The 24,446-nt window shown below is 47.5% G+C and overlaps 1 protein-coding gene and 1 long non-coding RNA gene across 5 annotated transcripts in view; one reads left to right on the forward strand and one right to left on the reverse strand.

The window, feature by feature from the left end:
• The window catches only part of GRIN2B (glutamate ionotropic receptor NMDA type subunit 2B), an 815,960-nt gene that overhangs the window by 309,083 nt on the left and 482,431 nt on the right, over nt 1–24,446 (forward strand). For all 3 annotated transcript variants that reach the window (XM_081589234.1, XM_081589233.1, XM_081589232.1), the window contains 2 exons: nt 523–739; nt 1,715–2,156. The gene's annotated coding sequence lies outside the window, so the exon portion shown is untranslated. The remainder of the gene's footprint in view (nt 1–522; nt 740–1,714; nt 2,157–24,446) is intronic.
• Nucleotides 11,184–23,275, reverse strand: LOC145545237 (uncharacterized). 2 transcript variants are annotated; one of them, XR_014081958.1, is made up of 5 exons: nt 22,361–23,275; nt 20,956–21,212; nt 16,268–17,108; nt 15,559–15,679; nt 11,184–15,192 (listed from the first exon to the last, which is right to left on the reverse strand). It is a non-coding gene; the product is annotated as an uncharacterized LOC145545237 (long non-coding RNA). The 2 variants fall into 2 exon arrangements; XR_014081957.1 differs by having other exon boundaries at nt 20,956–21,611; nt 22,361–23,061.

Below are 24,446 nucleotides of genomic sequence, written 5' to 3' on the forward strand. Positions count from 1 at the left end.
TGACGTGGGAAGCTGCCTCCGCCAGAGTCTTAGCAATAGGAGTGAGGGGGTGACGGGGTTTGGGGGTGGGGTGGGGTGGGGTGGGGGGTGTGGAAAGAGGACACGCGCGCACACACACCTTGGGAGCACGAGCGTCTTCCCCCAGCTTCGTGGGTTTCTCCGCCCACCAGGGCAGTGTGTGAGAGGTAGGGTGTGTGTGTGTGTGGCACGTTTTTGAGGGGGAGACCCAAATCCAGACCAGGCGACCTGTGATCTCCCGCCCTGTCCCCGCCCCCGGTGATTAATCCCCCTTTTTCTTACTCTCCCCATCCTCCCCGCGTCCTCTCCCTCTCCCGCTGCCGCGCGGTTGACTTGCATAGCCTGCCCCCGCCCGCTTCCCCTCCCCCGGCTCCCATCACCACCAACTGGAATCTGGGCTCCTGCCTCTCCACCTCCCACCCCCCACCTTTTTGGAGAAAGGCAGGTCCCCCACCCCCTTTGGAAAAAAAAAAAACCCACTTCCTTCGGCTTCTTCACCTCTAGGAAATCTCGGGGCTTTGCTCTATCGCAAGCGCTCGTCTGGGCGGTTTTTGAGCACCACCATTCAGAAGTGCTGGCGTCCGGATGCATTTGCCTTTGCTTTGCAAAGAAGAGTCGTGAACTTCAAGATAATTAATCCTGCTTTGCAGGAAAGGGAAACCTTCCATCCCCAGCCACCCCCTCTCCGGAGACCCTGCAATCGCCCAGGAGCTCCGAACCGGTACGTAAATATTCGCCTTGGAGTCTCTCGTCTCAATTTTGGGGGGTTGGGGGGTGTCAGGAAGATAAAGGGTCGAGGCGGCGGAGCCCTTAACCAACCTGGTTATTAGGTAAGGCTCTTAAAGCCGGCAGAAACCGGCACTTGCTTATTTGGACGTGGCATTTTTTTTTTTTTTAAGATTTTTCAGGGTAGAGGGGTAGGGCACTCTCTGGTCCTTTGTTGCGGGGGTTGGTCCCCTTACCGAGCAGAGAGGCTGGGCATCGGTGCCCGGGGCCGGAGCCGCGCGCCGCGACCATCCGTCCAATAGACACGTTGCAGGTGAAGCCCCGTGCGCTGCACATCAGCGCGGCGGCGGCGTGAGTGTGCGCGCGGGGGCGCGTGCGCGCCGGGGGCGTGTGTGTGTGTGTGTGTGTGTGTGTGTGTGCGCGCGCGCGTGTCAGTGTGCCCCTTCCAAGGAATGCCCAGTGTGCACCCGGTGCACAATCAGCACCCACTGAGCACGAGCCCGGGGTGGGAGGAGGCGCTGCTGCTGGAGGCGATGGGGACGGCGAGACAGACATGTCGGCAGCACTGCAGATGGGGCTGGGGGCCGCAGTTGCTGGCGAGTTAAGTGGGGCTTGTGTTTCTGCGTGTGTGTGTGAGTGTGTATTGCTACAGGGAGCCGCTTCTCCCTCCCTGCTTCCCTCTTCCCTCCTTCGCTCCCTCCCTCTCTCTCCCTCTCTCCTCTTCCATTCAGGTTGGCTTTCCCACCTCGCATCCATGCCTGTCCCAGGAATGGTATAGCCAGACCTTTTCTGAATTATTTATAGACCGGTGCCAGCTGTTTTCCATTCCTCTGGTGTGCACTCTGTGGGAAATGCAGGGTTTCCCCCCCCTTTTCCTTAAAACGAATTGATTTTTTTTTCGGAATGCATTTTTCTCATCCTCTGGGGGACACTCGAATCCAACCCTGACCATCTCTTTTTTCCCCCTTAGGAAGGGGACGCTTTGGGAATGACCACGCTCCACGGAGGGACAGAGCCGGTCCCCAGCTTCTCTACACAGAGCCTCCTCCACTAAAGCTCCAAAAATCAAAAACCGTAATTGCCCGAAGAATTGTTAAAAAAAAAAAAAAAAAAGTCCGGCCACTAACCTCACATGCACACGGAATAATCATTCTGGATTCTGCATTGTGAGCTGTTCTCCATAGCCTGAATTACCTTTGAATTCCATCTTTTTTTTTTCCTTTGAATTTGCATCTCTTCAAGACACAAGATTAAAACAAAATTCACACTGAATTGGATTTTAAATGATCTTCCTTTTCTTTATCCTTCGTCTTTCTTATGTGGATATGCAAGCGAGAAGAAGCGACTGGATATTCCCACCATGCTCACTCCCTTAATCTGTCCGTCTAGAGGTTTGGCTTCTACAAACCAAGGTAGGGCAAATCCGATTTCATTATCTTCTCACCTGGGGTAGGGATTCCTTGTTTATCTCTCTCTTCAAGTCCCTCAAGTGGATTTTTTTGGGGGGTGGGGGGGGAAGAAAGGGTAACAAGATACTCAAATAATGCTGTGTGGGGGAAAAGGCTTGTTACAAAGGGGGAGATCTCCCATGTTATTTCTTTTCCTGCCTCATCAAACAGGTTTGGGGTTTTTTTTGGAGGTATGGGGGTGGATATATGTAGGGACAGCTGTTGGATGGTAGAAGGGCTGAGAGACCTGTGTGATTTTCGAGTCAAATAACAAATTTATTCACCCCGAGCTAAAGCTCTGATTTTTATCGGAATCGGGAAAGCTTTTTTTTTTTTTTGCAGCCTGCCTTTCCCCCTTGCCACTTCCATGTCTCTCTAGCTCCTGTCTCTACCTTCCTGGGCATCCTTTTTAAAAGATGAAATAATGAATGAGGTTCTCGTAGCTGTTGCCCCGAAGGCCACTTGCTGTCTAAATGCCGACCCTCGGCCAGAGATCCTGGGAGGCCTACTGCAGAGGGACAGGTCTAGGTGGGAAATCAGCCTGCTCTCAGAACACCTGGAATTGAAGGATGCTGCAGGTTAAGAGGACTCAAATTTTAGGCTCGGAAAGAAAGAATTCTGTCAGTATTCTGCTTTTTCATTTGTATTTTTTGGTGTGCTATTATATTTGAGCTATAAATTTCTCCTTCTGTCTACACATCTATTTATACCCACACATCCTCCAAGCAAACTGTTACTTCCACACTCTTGCAAAATGGCTATCTTGCAGAGTTCTAAAATGCTGTGCGTGTGGCAGGGGTGCAGAATTCGACACGTGAGTCTTTGTGTTAAACAAAGAGATGTGCAGTTTGCTTGGGTTAGCCATGGACCCTCCAAAGAGAATGAACACTTACGTTTTTTCTCCCTCTCATCGAATTCTACAACATGAGCAGTGTGGTTTGGCGGTATTTTCATGGACTTGAAAAGAGAAATAGCAGGAGAAATGGAAAAGACTTAGCTAATGGCTCTTCAGCTAGCCACTCATGCAATCCAAGACTACTCCTAGGAAATAAGATCGTCCACGGGCTGGAGGGCCAAGGTGGTGAGCTGGCTACTCCACTGACCATATATTCCCAAACTCCGAAGGCACCCAAGGGTAGGAATCAGGTTGAGATAAAGATTTTCAAAATAATGTAACAGAATCACTAGTACCAATAATCTTCCTGAAAGTATTCTACCTCCAAATCTTTTTTCCAGTATTTTTTTTTATAATACTTTGAAACAATCTAAAATACTAAAGGGATGTGGGAGAAGTCCTGGAAGGTCCTTATCACTCAACATCACTTTAGAGGAGAGTTAGTTCTTCATTGTCCAGAAGAATGGATGGAATCCGATTCACTGCTGCCCTGCCCCAGGTTTCATTCTTCTGAACATTCCTTGCTTCAACTCTGATCTGTAACCATGGTGTTATCAGAGTGACAGGTTGGGATCCCACCTGGAGCCACGCTCTCGCCACATCTACAAATAGCCGGGGTGATCTAGTGTGCGCTCACCTGAGACACCTGCGTGGTTCCCCATCTGCTTCTGCTCCTTCAGGTGGGAGGATGAACTCGGAATTTGACTTCAAAATAGAACAGAGGTCTGGGTGACAATAGCAACTCCATGTGCAATGATCCCATAGGTAGGATGAACCAGTCAGGATGGGTCTCTGCCTCATTTGCATTTCTGAGGCCACCACACTGCTCTGCACCAAGTAGGTCCTTCATCAGGTTGGTTGGTGACAAGGTTGTCAGGAGGCCTTTCGATCAGAGTCTCAGCCCCATTTGCCCTGAATGCCAATGGGGTGAAGACAGGTTTCAGGCCATCCTTAGCTGGCTCTAAGACTGGGCAAAGGATAAGACACTGGAAGGGGAGGAAGGGAGGACTAAGTGGTGGGAAAGCCACAAGGAGGAAGAATGGAATCTATCTGGGAAGAGCTTGTTGGGATTCAGGGAGGAGTCACCACAGGTGGTCCATGCCTTTCCACATCCAAAGCCCTTTTGGAGACCCTGGGAGGAGGCAGGTGTCCCGGTCGGTCCTCGGGAGCAGATGCCCTGAGCTCAGTGGTGTTCTGGGCTGCCTCAGGGCCATTGTTTTCTCCTCCCCCCGCCCCTTTTTTTCCCCTCACAGCACAAAATGCTGACTGGGTTCTATTTTGTCTTCTTTCCTCCTGTCAACTCCCCTGATGGTGTGGGCTACATGGGAAAGAAATGTGGCTGCTTGTGGGAGGAGGAGCACATTTAATTCCAATCGAGGTGCCTCCATGATATGCAATTAAGAAAAAAATTAATAGGAAATAAAGACTTCCCAGGAAAGCACGGTTAAGGATGTTAGACTGGTGATTTCAAGGGAAGCAGGACAACATGGCGTCTTCTGTGTATGTGTTTCAGGTGTAGCAAAGCATGATGGGGCTGTGAACACAGGACGATGTGGCAGCTTAGAATAGATGCTGGAAGCAAGGAGAGGGGCAGGGTGTGCCCAGGAGTGTGTAGTTCCTTCTCTCCATTGGTTCCATCCCTGGGAAGCCTGTCTGTCTGAAGAGCCTTGCTTTGCCACTCTATCTGTATAATTTTTCAGGGGCAGGGGGGATAGAGGCAAAGAGACTAAGGAAGGAGGAGAAATGACAGAAAAGGAGGAGGAAGAGAAAAAATTCCTCTAGTCACTACTTTGCACACCCAGTGCCTTTCTTTTAGGCTGAACGAGAAGAGAGACTTCCTCTGGTGAAGGGATGAACAGCAGGTACTTTGATTTTGTATTCCTGCTTCACCTCCAGAAATATGGTTTCAGAACCTTGACCGTCTCCCTTGACCTTCACATTCACACGCCCAGACTTGTGTGTGTGTGTCGGGGGGACAATGGGCATCTGGGGGGTGGAAACATGGACTAAAATTGGTTGGTGGGATGAGTGCAGACACAGGACTGAGCTGGGTTCAGTCCTTGGCCACATCATCATTACCTTGTATAACCATCTCCCATCTCCTCCATGAATATGATGAACCCAGGATATAGAGTTTTTTCCTCCCTATTGTTCAAGGATGTGAAAATTGAGATGACATATCGACTAGTACTGACAGGCTAAAGCAAAAATTTAGCTAATATTTACAGACTGTGAAATAGAGAAGGAGGCAGGGGAAAGGACAGATTGTATGTGAAGAAACCAGAGCAAACTAGCAGCCTATAGGAGCCAGGTGGAGCTCGTCATTCTAAAGGCTGGGAAACTGTTGTTCTGAATGATGGCCTTCTCTCTGTAGTGATGGACAGTAGGGCTGACAAAATAGTTCATCTTGGCTAACTTGTTGGGGTCAGAAGTGAATAAGCTCCTTTTCCTCACTGCCATTCTTCGCCCTTCTTAAGAATTCTAGAAATTTCTTCCTTTCAGTAAACTACATTTGCAGTCTCTGCTACCGTGCATACAGTTGGATCGTAATATCCGCTCTCTCTGTAAATAAATATGAATCCAAAGAGTTACTGGTCTAATGAATTGTTCACATTTATTAAAGTGCATCTCCTCTTTGCAACCACAAGAAGAAGTCTCCAGGGAGAGTAGATTAGTGGTTGAATTGATATTATCTTTCAGAAGGTTGGAGAAGATTGAACAGAATGTGAAGGAGCAGGCATAACTCAGAGGAGGTGGGTTTCTACAGCATACCTGTGGCTGTTAATGAGGTGCCTACAGCCATGACACAAGATCCATGGTGTGGATCAGCTCTTAGGATTTTGTGAGCCCAGAGAGGTGTGTTCAGAACCTTGCGGTTGGTTCCTCAATGACTTCCAACCATATTATTTTTGTGTTTTCACTTTCCACTGCTTTCAGCTGAGGTTGGCAGAGAAGGGACCTAGTGCCTATGTAACCTGTCGTTGAAATCCTCTGTGACTACCCCAGGAAGCTCTGCCTTCTCTCCATCACCGGTGCTTGCAGATGACCCTGAGTACACTTTATCCTCGTTTTGTTTATATGCCCTGTTTCCCTAAGAAGTTTGTGAGCCCCTCGAGGGCAGGGAGGGTTTTATTCACCTTGGAATAAAACCTTGACACAGTGTCTGGCACATAACAGAGACTTGGGAAAATAGTAAGTGAATAAGTGGAGAGAAGAAGTGAGATATTAATTAGTGAAAGATGCTACTTGTTATTTGTTCAGGTGGGTTTAGGAATGGTTCACAGCTAGGATGTTAGAAGAGATCAAGAGTATGAGAGCTCTGCGATCCTTTTGAAAGCATCTTCTCTGACCTCACGTGGGGGATGAAGACACTGAGATCCAGGGACACGAGGTGGTTTGTTCAAGGTGGGCAGCCAGCCGCTTACTGCCAAGGCTCTGGGCACCGCTCCTCTGAACAGTGTGAGATGTGGAGGTTATTTGTGGATTTCAGATGTCTGCACCAGCACTTCTCAAACTTTATTGTGAATAACAATCACCCGGGGACCTTGTTAGGATGTCCATTCTGAATCAGTAGGTCTGGGCTGGTACCTTAGATTGTGCGTTTCTAGCCATCTCCCAGGTGATGCCCAAATTACGTGACCATGGATCATGGGTCTACATCATTCCTGAACCCACTTCTGTATCATCGTGAACATTGGCAGTTCCACATGTATTTCTGTTCCTCTGGGGACTTCCAGCCTTTCTGCTTTGTTCTTAAAAATAGAAAAGAAAAAAATCAGAGAGGAGGTTTTGTATTTAAGTTCACCCTTGTCCTTTCTTCCTTCACTCTTCCACCCACATACGTCGTCTGCCTCTTTGCCTTCGGTCCTCTCTGGTTTCTTATTCTGGTCCTTCTCATCACTGATTCTTCTCCCTCTTTTCTTGTACTCCAGCTTCTGAGTTTATTTATCTCTTGGTCTCTTTTCTTTCGCACTATCTCTTCTTTTAACTTTATTTATTTTTATAACTTTTGCTCTCCTCAATTATTCAACAAACATTTGTTAACCAGTATTTGTCAAGCACTGTGTTATGAAAAAAATTTAGCTCTGGCTGTGCCTCTTCCAGTAGTTGGGGATTTAATGGGGGAGACATGTAAGGAGACCACCGTGTCCTTGGGTAAGAGATGTAAAAGAGAGCAGCCTGGGAGAAAGCGGTGGGCTTCACGGAGGTGATGACATTTAAACTATATCTTTAATTAAGAGTTTCCTAGAAGAGGGAGATGATGGTCGTTTCGGAAGGATGGAGAGCAGACGGAGAGGCAGGTGTTGTCACGGGGCAAGCCTCCCACTTTCGCTCACATCCCTTCACTTGGGGAGAAGATCAGCACGTCATTGTGCTGGTTCACTGATTAGGAATTTCAGATTCCAGATGATGAGGCCAGAGGATAATGTGAGGGTCTTGTTGAAAGAAGAGGGAAGAGAGTCCTTTCTGGTTTAGCAGCTCTACGGTTAATGAATCCTAGCCCTGTTTATTAGGCTTGCCTCTGGAATGAGCAAATGACACAATCTTCATCTCAGGCCACGGCTTGCTACTAACTTTGCTGATGTCCGTTATAAAGAAAGGGACAGCTGTTAGTTGGTCTGTAGCCAAGGAGAGAGCTGGATCCTAGCCCGGGCCAAGCTACTGGGAGTGAAGGCCCAGCCGAGCCCCATGTGTTTCTAGAGGAAGGGATGCAGAGAGAGGCCACGCCATGCAGACATAGCTGCTTTCTTTAATGGCGAAGGGGAGTGATGAAAGAAGAGGGGCTCAGTTACTTGCTCTCAGGGCATTCACACAATGTTTTGGTGGCCTCTTTAGAGGGCTTCTTGTTTCAGGAGTGTTCTTCATGGGGCTGCCCGAGTGAAGACATACTCAGAAGACAGCTGCAGCTACCACTTCAGTAAACTAACTGTAGCATTGGAGCCTAAGAGGAGATGGATTGGAAATGAACGTTCCGCTAAATTTTAATTGTACCTCTTCCTGCTCCCCATCCTTCTACCCCTTTTCCCGCACTTTCACCATTTCTCTGGATTGTTATGGTCTGTCTATGTTTCATTAGCAAAAGGAACCTAAGCTCAGCCTGAAGATCCATCTACATGTAAAGAGAGTATACACCTGAGGGTGTGTGGATGAGCGGGTGCCACCACTGGGTGGTGGGACATTCATTTCAAGGTGACCGGAGGGGCTGGGCAGTGGAGGCATAGTGACAGGGCTGTGCTTAGAGGGGAGGGGCCGGGGGCCAGGCCCAAGGGAGCGGCAGGCCTGGAAGGAAAAAGAGGCCCAGTTTTTGACCCTGCTGGGGGTCCACCCTTCTAAGGGGGGGTATCTGTCATCTGTCGTGGAGAGCTTCCTAGATCAGGACAGTTGAAGGTTTCACCTGGTTAACTCGTGTGACTTCTAACAGCTGCACCATGTTCCACACACGCCATTGTCCGTGGCTTTGCTCACCGCCTCATTCAGACCACGAATCTGCTCCTTTAGAAAGAAATGTCAAGTCTCATCTTCCTATGACACGTTATAGAGACCCTCTTAGGGCTTCTACTGGTGAGAATTTCTTAGGAGATCAGATCTCGTTTCTTTCGGAGAGACGGGACTTCAAAACAAGGGCCGGCTGAAAGCTGCATTGTTTGGGGAGGGGAGAAGAGAGGCTTGGGGGAAATCTGGAGCTTAGCTAATGTCTTTAATCCTTTCCCCAAAGCCCTCTGTACCCCATGAGAATGCCCAGACATTCTAGGTCTACCCTCCCACCTCCAAGGGGTCTTAGTCTGGTCAGTTTAGAGAGCAGTGTTTTTGTGTGTATCCAAATACACACACACACACCCCACACACACTAGACTTGTGTACATATGGGCATGTTTGTGCAAGGACCTACCTGCCAAACAGTAGTCAAAGATTTTCTTAAATGCAGTAAATGTGTCTGTGCATTTAGGTACAGTAATACATGTGGCGGTGTGTGCGTGTGTGTATGAAAGAAATGGGATAATTAGCATATTAATGCTGACAGGCACCTTGGAGATTAACTGTCTTCCACAGGCACCATTTTGAAGCTTTGAAAGTAGTTCTGAGGTTAGCCACGTGGTCTAAAGCCACGTACGTGTGGCAGAGTCAGGTCCACAGAGTCCCTTTTCAGTGCCTGCCCTCCACTTGTCTGCCCTACTTGTCTCTTTGGGCTGCCTGACCCTGAAGCCAGCCAGTGGTCCCATCTTCAGAGCCCAGGGTATCATGTTCTCCCCGGGTGTGTAAAGGGTCTTTACAGTGTTACGTTTCCCCAGGGTGTCCAGTATCTGCCTCCATGATGCTGGGGGAGGTGGTGGCCTTGGCAATCAGAAACTCCTTTTGGTTTCTGCTTGTGTTCTTTTCCCTCATGACCATGTGATCCCATGGATGCTAAGCGTTGATTTCCTCATTTCTGAAAGAGCAAGACAGGCTACTTAACCAAGCAAGACGGTGCTCCTTAAGCCCAGGTCAGTCACACAATCACCTGAAGAACTTTGGCAAAAATAAATACAGACAACTAAACAACACCATCCCGTGGTCGCGGATGTCCATGCCCAGGCCGACCCCGAACAATTCAATTAAAATCTCTCAGGGAGATAGCCAGGCTGTGGTCATTTAAATATGTTTCCCAGGGATCCTCATGTGAGGCCATATTTGAGAACCACTGGGCGAGATGACTGACAGAGTCCCTGTTAGCTCTTAGCGTCCTACAGCCCTAGGATTTGAATGTGCAGACGGAGACCCTTAGGGCTGTGAAATGGTCCATGACCAGCAGAGGGTCCCTGAGTCAGAGGCTGGAAGAAGTGGTTGGAACATGAGGGCATCTAGTATACAGAGTGTACCCACAGGGTGGAGCTGGTGTGGGCTTCAGAGGAGAGCTGTAGTAACCCTGTTCCTGGGCGCTCTCACCAGTGACCCGCGCTGGGAACGGGGTGGCGGGGGGAGGGATGGCGGGGGACTGCTTTCCCGGACACCCTTGAAACAGGTGTGCCTGCCTACAAGTAGGGCGAGTGGCCTCATCCCCTGTTCCACTTAGTTTGTATTGAGGGTGCCCCATTTCTCATTTTGGAGAGAGAGCCTCATTTCACTCCTGTGTAACACTGTAAATGTAGGAAAACTATTAATAAATGGGGCTGGCTGAGCGGACCTTGATTGACTGGTGAGGGGTGTGAATGGGGCAATTATCTGAGTGCGGTTGGGATCCACTGGCCCCCATCCCCTCCCTCTCAGCGCCTGGAGTCGAATATTAAAGGCATGAAGAGGAGGAAGAAGGTGGGAGGCAGTAAGCTTCGTTCTTCTGTGACTGTTACTTTAATCACTGATTGTTAAGCTGGCTGGCTTAATAGTTTTCTCACCTCCTTCCTTTTTGTCTCCCTCCCTTTCCCATTTTTAAAATCAATGTGAACCTAAATGTACAGAAGTGAGAGGAGAAAGCAGATTTATTGGATCTGTGTTCCTTTAAAAGGACAAATCATAAGAAAGTAAAAATAGTTCTGTTTCGGACATCTGCTCAGAGCAGTTGGAGAGAAAGATGATGAGTGTGGTTTGGACTCACAGTGGAGTTTGGTGTGACGTGCAGAGGTGTGAGCCGATGATTGTCTAGAAGCCTGAGCAGTGGACTCACTGATCTGCATTTCCCAATACCTATTGGTTGGTCCTTTGGAAGCAGAACATCCGAATCATGGAGATACTGCAGCCTCTTGCCTTGGGTTTGTTACCATGCAGACCACGCGTTCCGTGGGGCCAGAACTGATGTCTTTGGGGTTCGTGGCTCTCCTCTCGATCACCTTGTTAGAAACTCCGGGATTGTTTCTGGGCTTAAGGGGAGACGGAACTCATTTCAGTCCTGTGCTGGTCTTGTTTACGTGTATGTCCCGGTTTTTCCTTCAGCTCACAGAGGAAGAGAGACTGCAGAAGAAATCTGACCCTGGCCAAATATAGGTGCTCAGATTTAATGGAAGGTCTTTCTTAGGTAGGAGAACGTTGACCTCTTGGATTTATGGAGGAAAAAAAAATACTGGGTGGGTTTTTTTTTCTGTATATAGAAGAGAAATCACTTTTGTTTGTTGATGAATTTGCCGTTTTTCCATGAGAATGAGACTCCTGCTCCCTGCTTTATGTCACTTTAACTCCTTGGTGCTTAGCAGAATGCTCTCTGCACATGGGCACTGCTCAGAAATGCTGCTTGTCGATACTGATGGTGATAGAAATGAACATGCATTGAGGATAAAGTTGACATATTTATCCCTCTAATGTTTTCATTTCCTGGCCATGCAAGCACCTCGTGATGCTTCAGGTGTGTTTCACTAGAGCTGTATGGATGTGAGTGTCTTTAGTGCTTGCTACAGACTGATGATGAAAACACACCCATTTCTCAGTGCCTCACTTCGAGTTTCATTTTACATTGTGTTTAATAAGGGCATTTCTTCCAAAGCGCTCCCTTATCACTTATTATGCTTTTCCCCTTTGCTGCAAATTCCATGTAAATGCTGTCATCCCTCCAGGTCCATCTCCAAGACTCTCTCCTCCATCAAGTCTTGCTTGATCTTCCCAGCTAGAAATAAGCCCTCTCAAGTCATCTGTATACATCCTCTTTTTATTTTCTGTTGGCCTTTCTCATGCTGACTTTGGGGGCAAATCCCTGGGAAGGCCTTTTCATCTCATGTGCTCCAGTTGCCTTCACTGTGCCAGGCTTACTGGAATAAATAGGAACATGGTTACTCACCTTCTCAACCTCTCCTTTTTATTCTGTACCTCTTTACAGAGAGGCTTTGATTTCAAGATAAAATTCAAAGTTGGTTCTGAAACTTACGAATGTCTTTCCACCACCATAGCAGGGAATCTCAGTTATTGGTCAGTCTTCGTTTATGTACCTCGGTTTATGGAACCTCAGTTAGAGGTTAGGGAAGAAAATGAGAAGGTCCTGGAATTAGGTGGCCAGAAGTTGTAGATCATTTGGGAGAGAAATGATGGAATGAAAATACTAAGAATTATTGCCGTCAGTTTAAATATAATAATCATCTAAAAGGAAAGGCCTCACTTTTGCTTAGGACAGTTTCAATTTTCTGTTGAAATTGGGCCTCGAATCGGCAATAGATATTTGTGGTTATGTTCGGACACGACTGAGCGACTTCACTTTCACTTTTCCCTTTCATGCATTGGAGAAGGAAATGGCAACCCACTCCAGTGTTCTTGCCTGGAGAATCCCAGGGACGGTGGAGCCTGGTGGGCTGCAATCTGTGGGGTAGCACAGAGTCGGACACGACTGAAGTGACTTAGCAGTATGTATATAATATTCTGGCTTACATTAACATATGTTATCTCATTCAATCCTTACCAGCAGGCTGACATTAGTTTGTTTTTCTCAGATGGACAGAGTGAAGGTGAGAGAGCACAAGGGCACCTAGCAGTCAGCAAGCCAGGATTCCAGCCGACACCCTTGGATTCTAACTCCTGGCTCTTGAAATTCTATGGAGCCACCTCCATGTAAAAGGCGGGGAGGGTTTATGTCGCATGTAGAGGACCCCACAAGCACACGTACTCTGAAACTTCAGCTGAAGTGACTTCCTTCTGATCCCTTCTCTTTGGGCTTCGCTCTTGGCAAAAGGCAAAGTTGTTTTCAAGTAGAAAAATGCATCCTACAAAATAGCCAATTTCTGGACTGTAATTTAATTTAGTGAGCACAAGAGGTGAGAAAGTCATGGCATTGGCAATCAGCGTTTCTTTTATTTCACATGATGGTTAAGGCTTGGACACCATCTTTTTAGCCTGTTCCTACCCTTCTGTAAATCCTGCACCTCCAACTTGAAGATACTTCCTTTAAGAGGAAACAGTCCTCTTCTCAACTTACTTAGTCTTGAATGTTCCGATGATTACCCATTTTCTCCCACCTATGTCTTTCTCAAACCCAGGTGTAAACTGTCACTTTGAGTGGTTAGAATAAGAGAATGGCGATTAAGCATCCTGCTTCATCGTTGGGTTTTTATTAGTAGCAGAACTCACTATTATTGTTCCATGAGATACGCTTGCTTCATTCCAAGAAGGATAAGAAGCAACTCTTTTCGTTTCAAATATCTGCATTAACTAGTGACTCAGAGGGCACTTTTTTTTTAAGTAAACATACAAGACAAAGATTCAATTTCCCTGTTGTTGTTGCGCAGTCACTAAGTCATATCTGCCTCTTTTCGACCCTGTGGACTGCAGCACGCCAGGCTCCCCCTCCTTCACTGTCTCCCAAAGTTTGCTCAAATTCATGTCCATTGAGTTGGTGATTCTATCAATTTCCTGTGTTTTTACTTTTCTGCTTAAGAAAGGAGGTTGTGTCTTGGTGTTGCAGGGCATTCTGGTGCTTAGCTTTGTCACGTGTGGATCTTAAAGCTACTTTTCAGTAATTTGAAGCAGAGTAGTATTGGGAGAGGAATGCTTGAGGGGCCAGGAATCAGGTCCCATCTCAGCCCCACGTGCATGCTGTGGGGCTCAGGCAAGTTGCCCAACCTCTCTGAGTTCACGTCCTCATTTGTAAAATGAGACCTTTAGGGGATACAGGGGTTGTGTTGTGGAGCAAGTGAGGAAATGTAAAGAATCCCTTCAAACCATGAGCTTAATACACACACGGTATTATTGTTAATAACTCCACCCTGCTCAGCATCACGGCTTTGCAACGGCCTCCAGTGCAGTGCGTGGACCACACACTCCCTGTGGGCAGGAGAAGAGGGAGCATCTGATGGGGAGGGGGCAGGCAGCGAGGCCCCAGCATTTGGAACCCAGAGCAGCAACAGGCACCGTGACCTGTGGTTTTTAATCTTTGGTCTCTGTCTCCTTCTCTGGTTCTCTTTCACAGTATTTATCTAGAAAACTAGATAAATGCTTGTCAGAAAGGAGAGCAAGACTAATCTTTCTAGCTTTATGTATAGAACCATTTTTCCCAGGTTTATCTTTTATCTTTACACGATCCAAGAAAGGGAGAGATGGAGATGGCGATGCAGGCAGAGGAAAAGGAAAATGTGAAAGGCAGTCTCAGGCTGCCGCCTTTGCTCACACTTCCTGCTCTGTCGCGGTGCCCTCCCCACCTCCGCTCACCTGCCTCACTCCTGTCCTGTCTTCACAATTCCGCTCAGGACTTCTCTGCTCCAGGTCCTCCTGGTACCCCCAGGCTGGAGTCACTGCCTCCTTGCTGACCGGGCTCCTCTGTTTTGAAATGACTCTTACTGTGTCTCCATTCCATCCATCTTGCTTTCTCAAGGGCAGAAAACGCCTATACCCTCTACCCCGGGGAGCCTAGCAGAGTTCTGGCATGGGGTGGGCATGTACCAAGTGGCTGGTGGTGCAATCTGAGCACCTACAGCTTCTGTGTTCACCGCTTTCCATGCATGAATGAATCCGACAATCCCAACCCCACCTCCCCCACCCCTGAAAGTGTGTGTAGTTATTGCCTGCATTTTATGGAAGAGGATACCAAGGACACAAAGAGGTTAAAACTTGTGTAGCTCAAGTGGCAGAGCTGGGATTTGAACCCAGCTGTCTGGCTGGAGCTCACGCTCTTAAGCTTTATGCTCCATAGCTCTGTAGTAAATTTTTATGGCCAACTTGAGTGGTCAGACATTTAAAAGAGACATATTGTGTGTCCGGTTCTCCGTAATGAGAGTGCACAGCGGAATTTGCAAGGTGGTTGGGACCGTGCTCCTTAGATACAGGATGCGCCTAGGATCGTCTTCCAGAAAAGCAAGGGCATGTGTTAGCATTGTCAGTGATGAGCTTTGCTGTGGACGGAGCAGGTTGTACTTCTCTGCTTCTTGCTGTCATCACCTTTTGGTGCCTTAAGGCTTTCTGGTCACCATCTCTGCCAGTGGTGCTTCAGGTGTTCCGAGGGGACCTGCTGAACTGCACACCCCTCCATTGCTTCTTACTGCGGTCTAACATGGTGGCAGGTCCAGAAAGCAGTGGTTGAAAACAAACACTCAGGAGTCAGACAGCCAGAGCTTCCGTACAGCTCCTCTGGTTTACTGGGCAGATGTCTTCATTTCTCTGTAACCCCAGACTCCTTACCTGTGAGAGGGGCTTCCCTGGTGGCTCAGATGGTAAAGAGTCTGCCTGCAATGGAGGAGACCTGGGTTCGATCCCTGGATTGGGAAGATCCCCTGAAGAAAGGAATGCCTACCCACTCCAGTATTCTTGCCTGGACAATCCCATGAACAAAGGAGCCTGGCGGGCTATAGTCCATGGGGTTGCAAAGAGTCGGACACGACTGAGCGACTAACACTGACTTTCACTTTTCAAGATGTTAGTTCAGTTCAGTTCGGTCGCTCAGTCGTGTCTGACTCTTTGCGACCCCATGGACTGCAGCACGCCAGGCTTCCCTGTCCGTCACCAATTCCCAGACCCTATTCAAACTCATGTCCACTGAGTCAGTGATGCCATCTAACCATCTCATCCTCTGTTGTCCCCTTCGCCTCCTACCTTCAATCTTTCTCAGCATCAGGGTCTTTTCAAATGAGTCAGTTCTTGGCATCAGGTAGCCAAAGTATTGGCGTTTCAGCTTCAGCATCAATCCTTCCAATGAATATTCAGGATTGACTTCCTTTAGGATGGAAATTTAAGATGAGGTATTCATAATTCTGGCCTTTCAGTCATTGTGAGAATTAAGTGACTTATTTCACTTTGAACTGTACTTGTGACAGAGTTAGCATTCAGTAAGTAATAACTAGTATGACAGCCCCTGGTCCCAACCCAGTCAGAGCCAGTTTGGTGGTGAGGATGTGATGCGTAGTTGTCCCATGTTTGGGGCAGTCATTTCTGGCTTAGGGCTCTCCAGATCAAGGTTGGCATTGACCTCTTTGAATATCTTACTAGATCATAGATGGCAAGAGGAGAAAGTATGGCCAAGAGCTGACATGTTCCTAGAATATTGAGAGAACATGAATTCTAAGTACAAAAAAAAAAAAAAAAGCAGATCATATGCATAAAGAGGCCCCAGTTAATCAAGGATTTAAAAGTTAAAGTGAGCTTTGGACAGAATGACTATGAACTGATCAGAGGGAAAAATAGAAAGTTGTAAGGAAACCTGTAAACAAACAAACAATTTGAGCAAGAAAAGGAAGTTTTCAATGAAAGAAGGAAACAGAGGCCAAGACAAACTGAGTTGTTTGTAATAGTAATGATCACTTACATATTTGAAGTGTTGTATAGTTTCCCAGGTGGTGCAGTGGTAAAGAATCTGCCTGCAACACAGGAGACTTGTAGGAGACCCGGGTTCAACCCCTGGGTCAGGAGAATCCCCTGGAGAAGGAAATGGCAACTCGCTCCAGTATTCTTGCCTGGGAGATCCCATGGACAGAGGAGCTTGGCATGCAATAGTCCATGGGGTCATAAAAGAGTTAGACCTGACTTCTTGTTCATTCAATAAGTCTAGTCTGACTTTGGACTCTGGATTCCATGGACTGCTGCACACCAGGCTTCCCTGTTCTTCACTTATCTCCCAGAGTTTGCTCAAACTCATTCATATCCATTGAGTCGATGATGCCATCCAACCATCTCATCCTCTGCCATCCTCTTCTCCTCCTGCCCTCTATCTTTCCTAGCATCAGGGTCTTTTCCAGAGAGTCAACTCTTTGCATCAGGTAGCCAAAGTATTGGAGCTTCAGCTTCAGCATCAGTCCTTCCATGAATATTTATGGTTGATTTCCTTTTGGATTGACTGGTTTGATCTCTTGCTGTCCAAGGCACTCTCAAGAGACCCTTAGTGACATGACTTAGCAACTAATCAAACAAACAAAACAAATTGTTTTGGGCTTTCTCATATGTTTTCTTCCCCACATATTTTTGATAGTCCCAGTGTAGGAGAAATTCTGGGCAGAAACTGTTATCCCCATTTTACAGATGATGAAATTGAGGCACAGAGTGCTCTAGTGAGTATGCAAAAGTGTATAGTTGAAGAGGAAAAAAGAGATGGAGCTCCATCCCAGCTTTTCTGAATCCCAAGTCCAGGGTTCTTTCTTCTCTGCCTCCACCTTGAGAGAGAGAAGGAGAGATGCTTGCTTAGAGAAAGCCAGATTGAAGAAACAAAGAGGAAAAATGACTTTGGTGAGCAGGCGAGCCTATTTAGGAAAAGTGAAGGTTGTGAAACCTGAAAAGGTCACATCAACATATTGTGCAAAAGACAGAAGAATTTAGGACAAGGGAATTATAATTTTACTTCTTTATATTTTTCTTTACTTTCCAAGTGAATTATTCAGAAAAGATACTATAGGAAATTAAAAAAAAAACACTTTTAATTATATCAAGAATTAGATAAATGTAAAGAGGTAAAGTCCTGGGTGTTCATTGGAAGGAATGATGTTGAAGCTGAAACTCCAATACTTTGGCCACCTGATGCGAAGAACTAACTCATTTGAAAAGACCCTGATGCTGGGAAAGATTGAAGGTGGGAGGAGAAGGGGACGACAGAAGATGAGATGGTTGGATGGCATCACCAACTCGATGGACATGAGTTTGGGCAAACTCTGGGAGTTGGTGATGGACAGGGAGGCCTGGCATGCTGCGGTTCATGGGGTCACAAAGAGTTGGACACGACTGAGTGACTGAACTGAACCGAACTGAAAGGGGTAAAGATCATCACCATAAGGGCCAGAGGTATACCCTTACTTTCTTAGAAAATCATTGGGGACTGGTTACTCACATACAATCACGTGTGTGTTTGTGGGTTATGTCTGTGTACGCGTGGGTATAACCTGGATTTTAGCGTGAGTTAGGGAATACAAAGCCAAGTTAAAATTGGAGGAGATTTTGAAACATTAATTAAGAAGAGTATAGTGAATAACCCCAGGTCTTAAAGACAGATTCTAAGTTGCCTCTAACAAGAAAGTGGTCATTGCAGGGCAAAAGCTGCCATTTGAGAAAATCACAGAGGACTGGAAAGACGTCTGAGGGGCAGCTCCTAACCTTTTTTAAAAAAGAGACAATGATGGGAAGTTACAAACTCAGGAGCATAAATGTTACAGTGGAAAAATATTGAACCTCCCAGTCCGTTTCCAGCTCCTTAAGGAGACCATGCCTCAGCAACCGTCAAAATGGCTTTTTAAGTAACAAACCCTATTAGAACTGTGGTTTTCTGAGAAAGACAGGCTTGGCAGACTGTAGGCAAGTGATACATGTAATTAAGAAGAAGTAATGAAAGTTTTAGATCTGACTTCCCTGGAGAGTCTACCTTTTAAACAGAAAAATGGGGCGAGGTGAATAGACAGTGCTCAGAAGGGAGCGATGGGCAGTGGCGGCTGGCCCTGGAGATGCTGTGGAAGCGTGACTGCCTCTCGCCTGGGGGCACTTGAACTCAGCCTCTGTTCTGTCCTCGACAAGGCGGGGTGGTGAAGCAAGCGCTCTGCCTGCCCCTCGGGGACTATTCTCCTGGCTGAGGGGTGGGGGTGTTCCTCCAGAGGTGGCTCTGCAGCTGTGGTGTGGAGAACACCCTGCTTACAGCCTCTGCAAGTCCTGCCACCACCCCTGCGCCCGGCTTTATCTTTGCTACCACCCCTCCCACTCCCTGCCCACACATGCACTTGATCAGTGATTTCTAAAATGTGTCCTCTGGACCCTCTTCCCAGAAAAACCCACTTTCGAGCCAACTCCTCCAACTCCCCACCAGAGGTTAGGCATGGGTGCCATGAAGGCCAGGTTAAGAATCCTTGCCCTAGGCCCCGTGGCCAGGGCACACCCTGGCAAGTATTCCTTCACTTCTTTGTCTGTGCAAAGGAGTGGGCTGTGAAGAATTTTCCTTGGGACTCCAGCTCCTGTGTTCTTTCAGGTCCAACCCACCCTCGTGGGTTCGATTACAAAATGTTTACGAAGGCTCGAGGTCAAGTGCAGGGCTCCAGGCTCTCTTTGCTGTGGAATCAGGCATTATGCCTGTTTCTCCAAGTGCTGACAAGCTAGGAGCTGATACTAGAGCACAGATGACTGACGGAGCAGGCAGAATTGAAGTTCAAGGTGGTCTAAGCAAGTGATGTAGGCGCCTTGGCCATCTGGCCAGACATGAGCCAGCTAGCACGGCCGCTTGTGGGTGAGGGGACCAGAGTGCTTTGGAAGTAGTGGGGGTGATTCAGACAAAGTAGATTCTGGGCAGAAACTACCACCTCATGCCTCTCCCAGTCTACCTCAGTTGACTCCTGGACTTTTGTCTAAGGCCCTGAGGACAATGTCTAACCAAATTCTTCTTTGGGACCCAGAGTAATGATTTCTTAAGGTTTTTGAGAGGACTCACCTCCCCTCCCAACAGAAGGGACAGTCAGTAAAAATAACTCTTTTGGATCCCCTTCTTCCTCTTCCTCCTGGTGGGAGCTTTGTATTTTTACTGGGTGTCAGACAGTGCTTTTCCAAGCCACTTGGGGCCAGCATCTTTAGGATTTCTAGGCTGGAACCCCAGTGGCTTTTAAACCAAAGCAAACTCGGAGATTTTGAATAGTGCCTCTGGAGGGAAAGACTGAAGTCCAATTAGCTCTGCCCAGATCATCAGCCCACAGAGTCAAGGGCCAGGTCTTTGACGTCACAGGGCCTTGGGTTCAAAATCCTGAATTTGCCGCTTGCCACCGAGTAACCTTGGATTAGGCATTTGAATTTTTGGCCCCGGGTTTCCCCTCTTGTGTGAAGTGCAGGTTATGTGAAGGTTAGATGAGACAAAGTATTATATAAAGTGCCTGGAACTTTAGCTCCCGGGCTTCTGCCGTCCACACCCTAGGAACGGGGCTGGGGAGTTCTCAGTAGGGCAGGACAGTGAAAAAGTGATGCTCCTTATTGGTCTTCTCCATCTTCCACTTCTCCTACACAAATGCCTTCCCCAGCCTATTCCACAGCGATCCTTCACTCCAGCTCTAGTGCACAGAGGAGAAGCAGTGTTGAAGCTGCGGGTGTTTTTTTTTCATGAGTATGAGAAAGGCAGAGGAAGTGTGTGAAACCTGGTGGCCTAGGATGACCTTGGGGAGTGGGGAACGTTTCTAAATTGGTCCTGAAGATAGGTGGGTTGGGGGTATGTGTGCACTATCCAAAGAGAGCTGAGCCTGGGATCCTGACATTATTAGAGACAATGGCAGCAGCAAAGAAAGAGGGAGAGACAGAAAAAGAGAGTGACAGAAGGAAAAAGAGGAAAGTGGCACATCCAGGACATCAACTTCAATCAGTTTCTTTGGCTTCTCTTCGCCTTTGTGTGTTGAGGAGGAAAAATACAGGGAGGGGGAGAAAATAGGAGAAGGGGCGGAAAGGAAAGGGCTGTAAGGAGGTTCCCTCTTCCCAGACCCTGGGGACGGGACTTGTGTGGGCAGAGTGTCAGTCTGAGGTCTGACTGTAGTCCCCCAAGAGAGGGGACGCCCCTACTCCCCCGCCTGCCCAGCTTGCCTGCCTGGCTGATGATGACAATGATGGAGTCATCTGCAGTTTTGGCAGACTTCCGGGGAGAGTCGGAGAGCGACAGCTGCTCTCCTCCACCCTGGGAAGTTCTGTCTGGACTCCGGGGGTAGTTTTTGCAACCTCTTGGTGGAGGTCAGCCAGCCAGTCCGCGGGGCAAGCCTCTCCTGGGCTTCCTTGGGCATCACAGCCACGGGCCAACCTGCTGCCCGGCAGACATGTGCTGGCTGCAGCCTGCTCTGTGCCCATCTCCCTCTCAGTCCTGCCTCTAAATGGTGGCAGACAGACATTTTGGGAAGGAATTAAATGTTATGAGTTCATAGAATGTCAAGCATTCAGATAGCAAATAGAAATCACTTTGGACTCTTTTCTTGTTTTTTGTCATGGTGTCTACCGGTAGCTCAGGCAATCCAGGGTTAATTTTATACAGAATGAATGCCGCGTGCGAACCTCTGAGTTGAGTACCTGCAGGCTGGTGGGTTATTGGTCTTTGTGAAACCCGTCTGTTTCCATCGGAGAAGAGGTGGGTGTGTTGAAGGCACTGGGTCCTGGTCTCCCTTTGGTGTCCAGATCAGGGAATCAGGGTTGGGGATGAGGTGGGCGTGGAGGCAGGGACCGCTCCGCTCTGCTCCCTCCGGGTTCCTCCGCGCCGCTGGGCTCCAGCCCGGATACAGCTGGAGCACAGAGCTGCTGCCAAGTGAAGCCGTGCTCTCTGCTGCTTGCTGTGTGCAAGAGCCAGCCCGGTACGTGTGTGTGTGCGTGTAAGACAGAAAGAAAGACACAGAGACAGAAAGACAGAAGATGAGAATATGAATGAAAAATCATTCCTTCGCGGGATACAAGAAGCCTTAGAGAATGTTCCCTGGGGCACCGATTCCAATTTCTTTGTCGGACACCGGGATATTTGAAATGCTGCCCAGGTGATTCTGATGGACAGCTAGGCTGGAGAATTGCTCTCCTAGACCCAGCGCCCTGGCTGCTTTCTCCCACCTGCTCCTTTGTCTCCGGTGCTGCTTTATCACCCACATGGCTCTTTGCAGCATCCACTCCAACCAATGGAGTCTGCGGTTTCTTTGAAACTCCTGGCCATTCTTGCCTGCCTGTCCAATGGACCCGTGTTTCTAAAAGACATGGTGGATTGATTAAATAAATGCTCTTAACCCTGTAATTTTATGCACACGGCTTTACATGCTGTGGAAATAACGGTTCTTAGATTTGTTATTCTAAGTGGATTGTTCAAATCGCCCAGAGGGAAAGAACTTTCTCTAATTTTAATAGAACAAGTGTTTATTTAGCTATTCAGTTAAAATAGTCAACGTTTTTACTTTTGATTCCTTTTTCTGCTATATTTCAAAATATACACTAAAGGAACTTGGAAATATGTTGGATTCATGGATTCTCGCACGTTTCCTTGGCACGTCAACCCCTTACCAACTGAGACACATCCTCCACTTTGTCTGCCTTGCACCTCAGGTCTCCAGCAATGTCCTTTCCCTGAATTATCATGTCTTTCTCACCCCCTCCCCCCGAAGACCTCAATTTGCCCTCTTTGTGACCTTCAAGCTCTGCTTCCTCCATTTCACTTGGATCCCCTGACTTGACCATGTGGAACCCTTGTTGCTTCTCTCCCCTCCCTGCTCGACCACTGAGGTTTCCTCACCCTCTGTTTTAATATCTCCACCACTGACCCATCAACTTGCAGTCATATCTGCTTTTTATGTTCTGTCACTCAAGCTACTAAGAGTGGATGACCAAAGTCCAAGAAATCATCACACTTGTCATGCTCAGAGTCCTTCCTTCCAAACACCATCATCCCTGAAGGATGGGGGTGACCAGCCTTTGTCTTCAAGCCCCAGAGTCACATGCTCACCTCGTCCTGAAAGCATCACCTCCCCAGGCATTTGCTCCAAACCCTTGTTCACGGTCCATGGTCTCCTGACACTTGGCTGAAAAAGTCAACACTCTCAGATGTACGTGTCCACGATCCTCTTCTTCTCAATGCAAACAGTCATGTCTGTCTTTTGTTTACTGGAAACTGCAGGGGGGCCTGCCTTCCATCTTTCACGACTTGGACAAGCTTTTTTGTTTCTGGCCCAATCCGTCTTTTCATTAAAAGTTTTGCTGTCACATTCAAGGCTCCTCTCCTGACATCATGAAATCCTGTCTTCCCACGGCTTCTTCACTGCTGCTTTCAATAGTGACTTTTTAGGTGGTTGCCCTAAATTCTTTATTTCTCCAAAGCGACATTCATTTTCCCCCAACTCAACCCTCCTTTCTGAGGTCCCCATGTCTTTCTCCCAGAGCCTCAGGGCTGGCACTTCCGGGAGCCTATGCATCTCCCCAACACCCTCTTTCCAGCCCTGATGGGCTCTGTCTTCAGAACACTTTCACATATGATTTTTCCTTTCCACAAAAACACCGGTCAAGCCTTGTGTTAACAGATCATGGACCTTGAAGCTAAACTGCCCAACGTTGTCAGTTCCTAGCAGTGAAACCTTTGAAAAATCATCTGACCTCTGAGTGTCCGTTTCCTTACTCATATAATGGGGGTAATAATGGTATAGCTGTTTCAAAATGTTTGGGACTTAAATCACTAAATATCACTGAAGTATTTAAAATTGTGCCTGGCGCATTGTTAGAGTCCAACAAATAAATGTTCCATGTTACTATGACCTCACATCTGTGGTTCTCAGTCGGAGACCACGTGGCCTCTTGGGAGGCACTTGGCCACATTTGGAGCTAGTTTTGAATTTCACAACCAGGGAGAGGAGGGCTACTGTCACTTAGTGGGTGGAGGCCCCAGATGCTGCTCAGTTCAGTTCAGTCAATCAGTCGTGTCTCTTTGTGACCCCATAGACTACAGCATGCCAGGCTTCCCTGTCCATCACCAACTCCTGGAGCCTACTCAAACTCATGTCCATCGAGTCGGTGATGCTGTCCAACCATCTCATCCTCTGTCATCCCCTTCACCTCCTGCCTTCAATCTTTTCCAGCAATAGGGTCTTTTCCAATGAGTCAGTTCTTCATATGAGGTGGCCAAAGTATTGTATCTTCAGCTTCAGCTTCAGCATCAGTCCTTGCAATGAATATTGATGACTCATTTCCTTTAGGATTGACTGGTTTGATCTCCTTGCAGTCCAAGGGACTCTCGAGAGTCTTCAGTGTCCTGTAAGTCAGGGGACGGCCCCTGGAAACAACAGTCCAGCCACGATGTCAGTAGAAACTCTGCCCTGCATCTTGGCCCAGACCCTGCCACTGCCTTCTCAAGGTGTAATCTAGTGTCCACTTCTGTTTTATTCCTCAACCCTCAGGTTTTCAGAAGACTTAGTTTATCACCTGGTTTCAATGACATACTGATTCCCATGGTTCTGAAATCTCTGAAAAATCTTCCCTAGAACATCCTCCCAATATTGAAAAATATTAAAGGAAAAACATTGAATTTCTTTTTTATTGAAATATAGCTGCTTTACAATATTGTGTTAGTTTCTGCTGAAGATCAAAGTGAATGAGCCAGATACATACATATGTCCACCTTTTTAAGATTCTTTTCCCATATAGGTCATTAGAGAATATTGAGTAGTTTCCTGTGCTATACAATAGTTCATTATTGTGTGTGCTGTGCTCAGTCATGTCCGACTCTTTGCAACCCCATGGATTGTACCCCACCAGGCTTCTCTGTCTGTCCAAATTCCCCAGGCAAGAATACTGGAATGGGTTGCCATTTCCTCCTCCAGGGCATCTTCCCAACCCAGGAATCAAACTCGCGTCTCCTGTGTCTCCTGCATTGCAGGTGGATACTTTACCCTTGAGCCTTCCGGGAAGCCCAGGTCATTATTAGTTACCTATTTTATACATAGTACTGTGTATATCCATCCCAATCTCTCAATTTATCCCTCTCCCTTACCCCCTGGTAATCATGTTTATTTTCTACATCTGTGACTGTATTTCTGTTGTGT

Source organism: Giraffa tippelskirchi, chromosome 4 (genome assembly GCF_054371585.1).
Source record: "Giraffa tippelskirchi isolate mGirTip1 chromosome 4, T2T-mGirTip1v1.2.pri, whole genome shotgun sequence".
Lineage (NCBI taxonomy): Eukaryota > Metazoa > Chordata > Mammalia > Artiodactyla > Giraffidae > Giraffa > Giraffa tippelskirchi.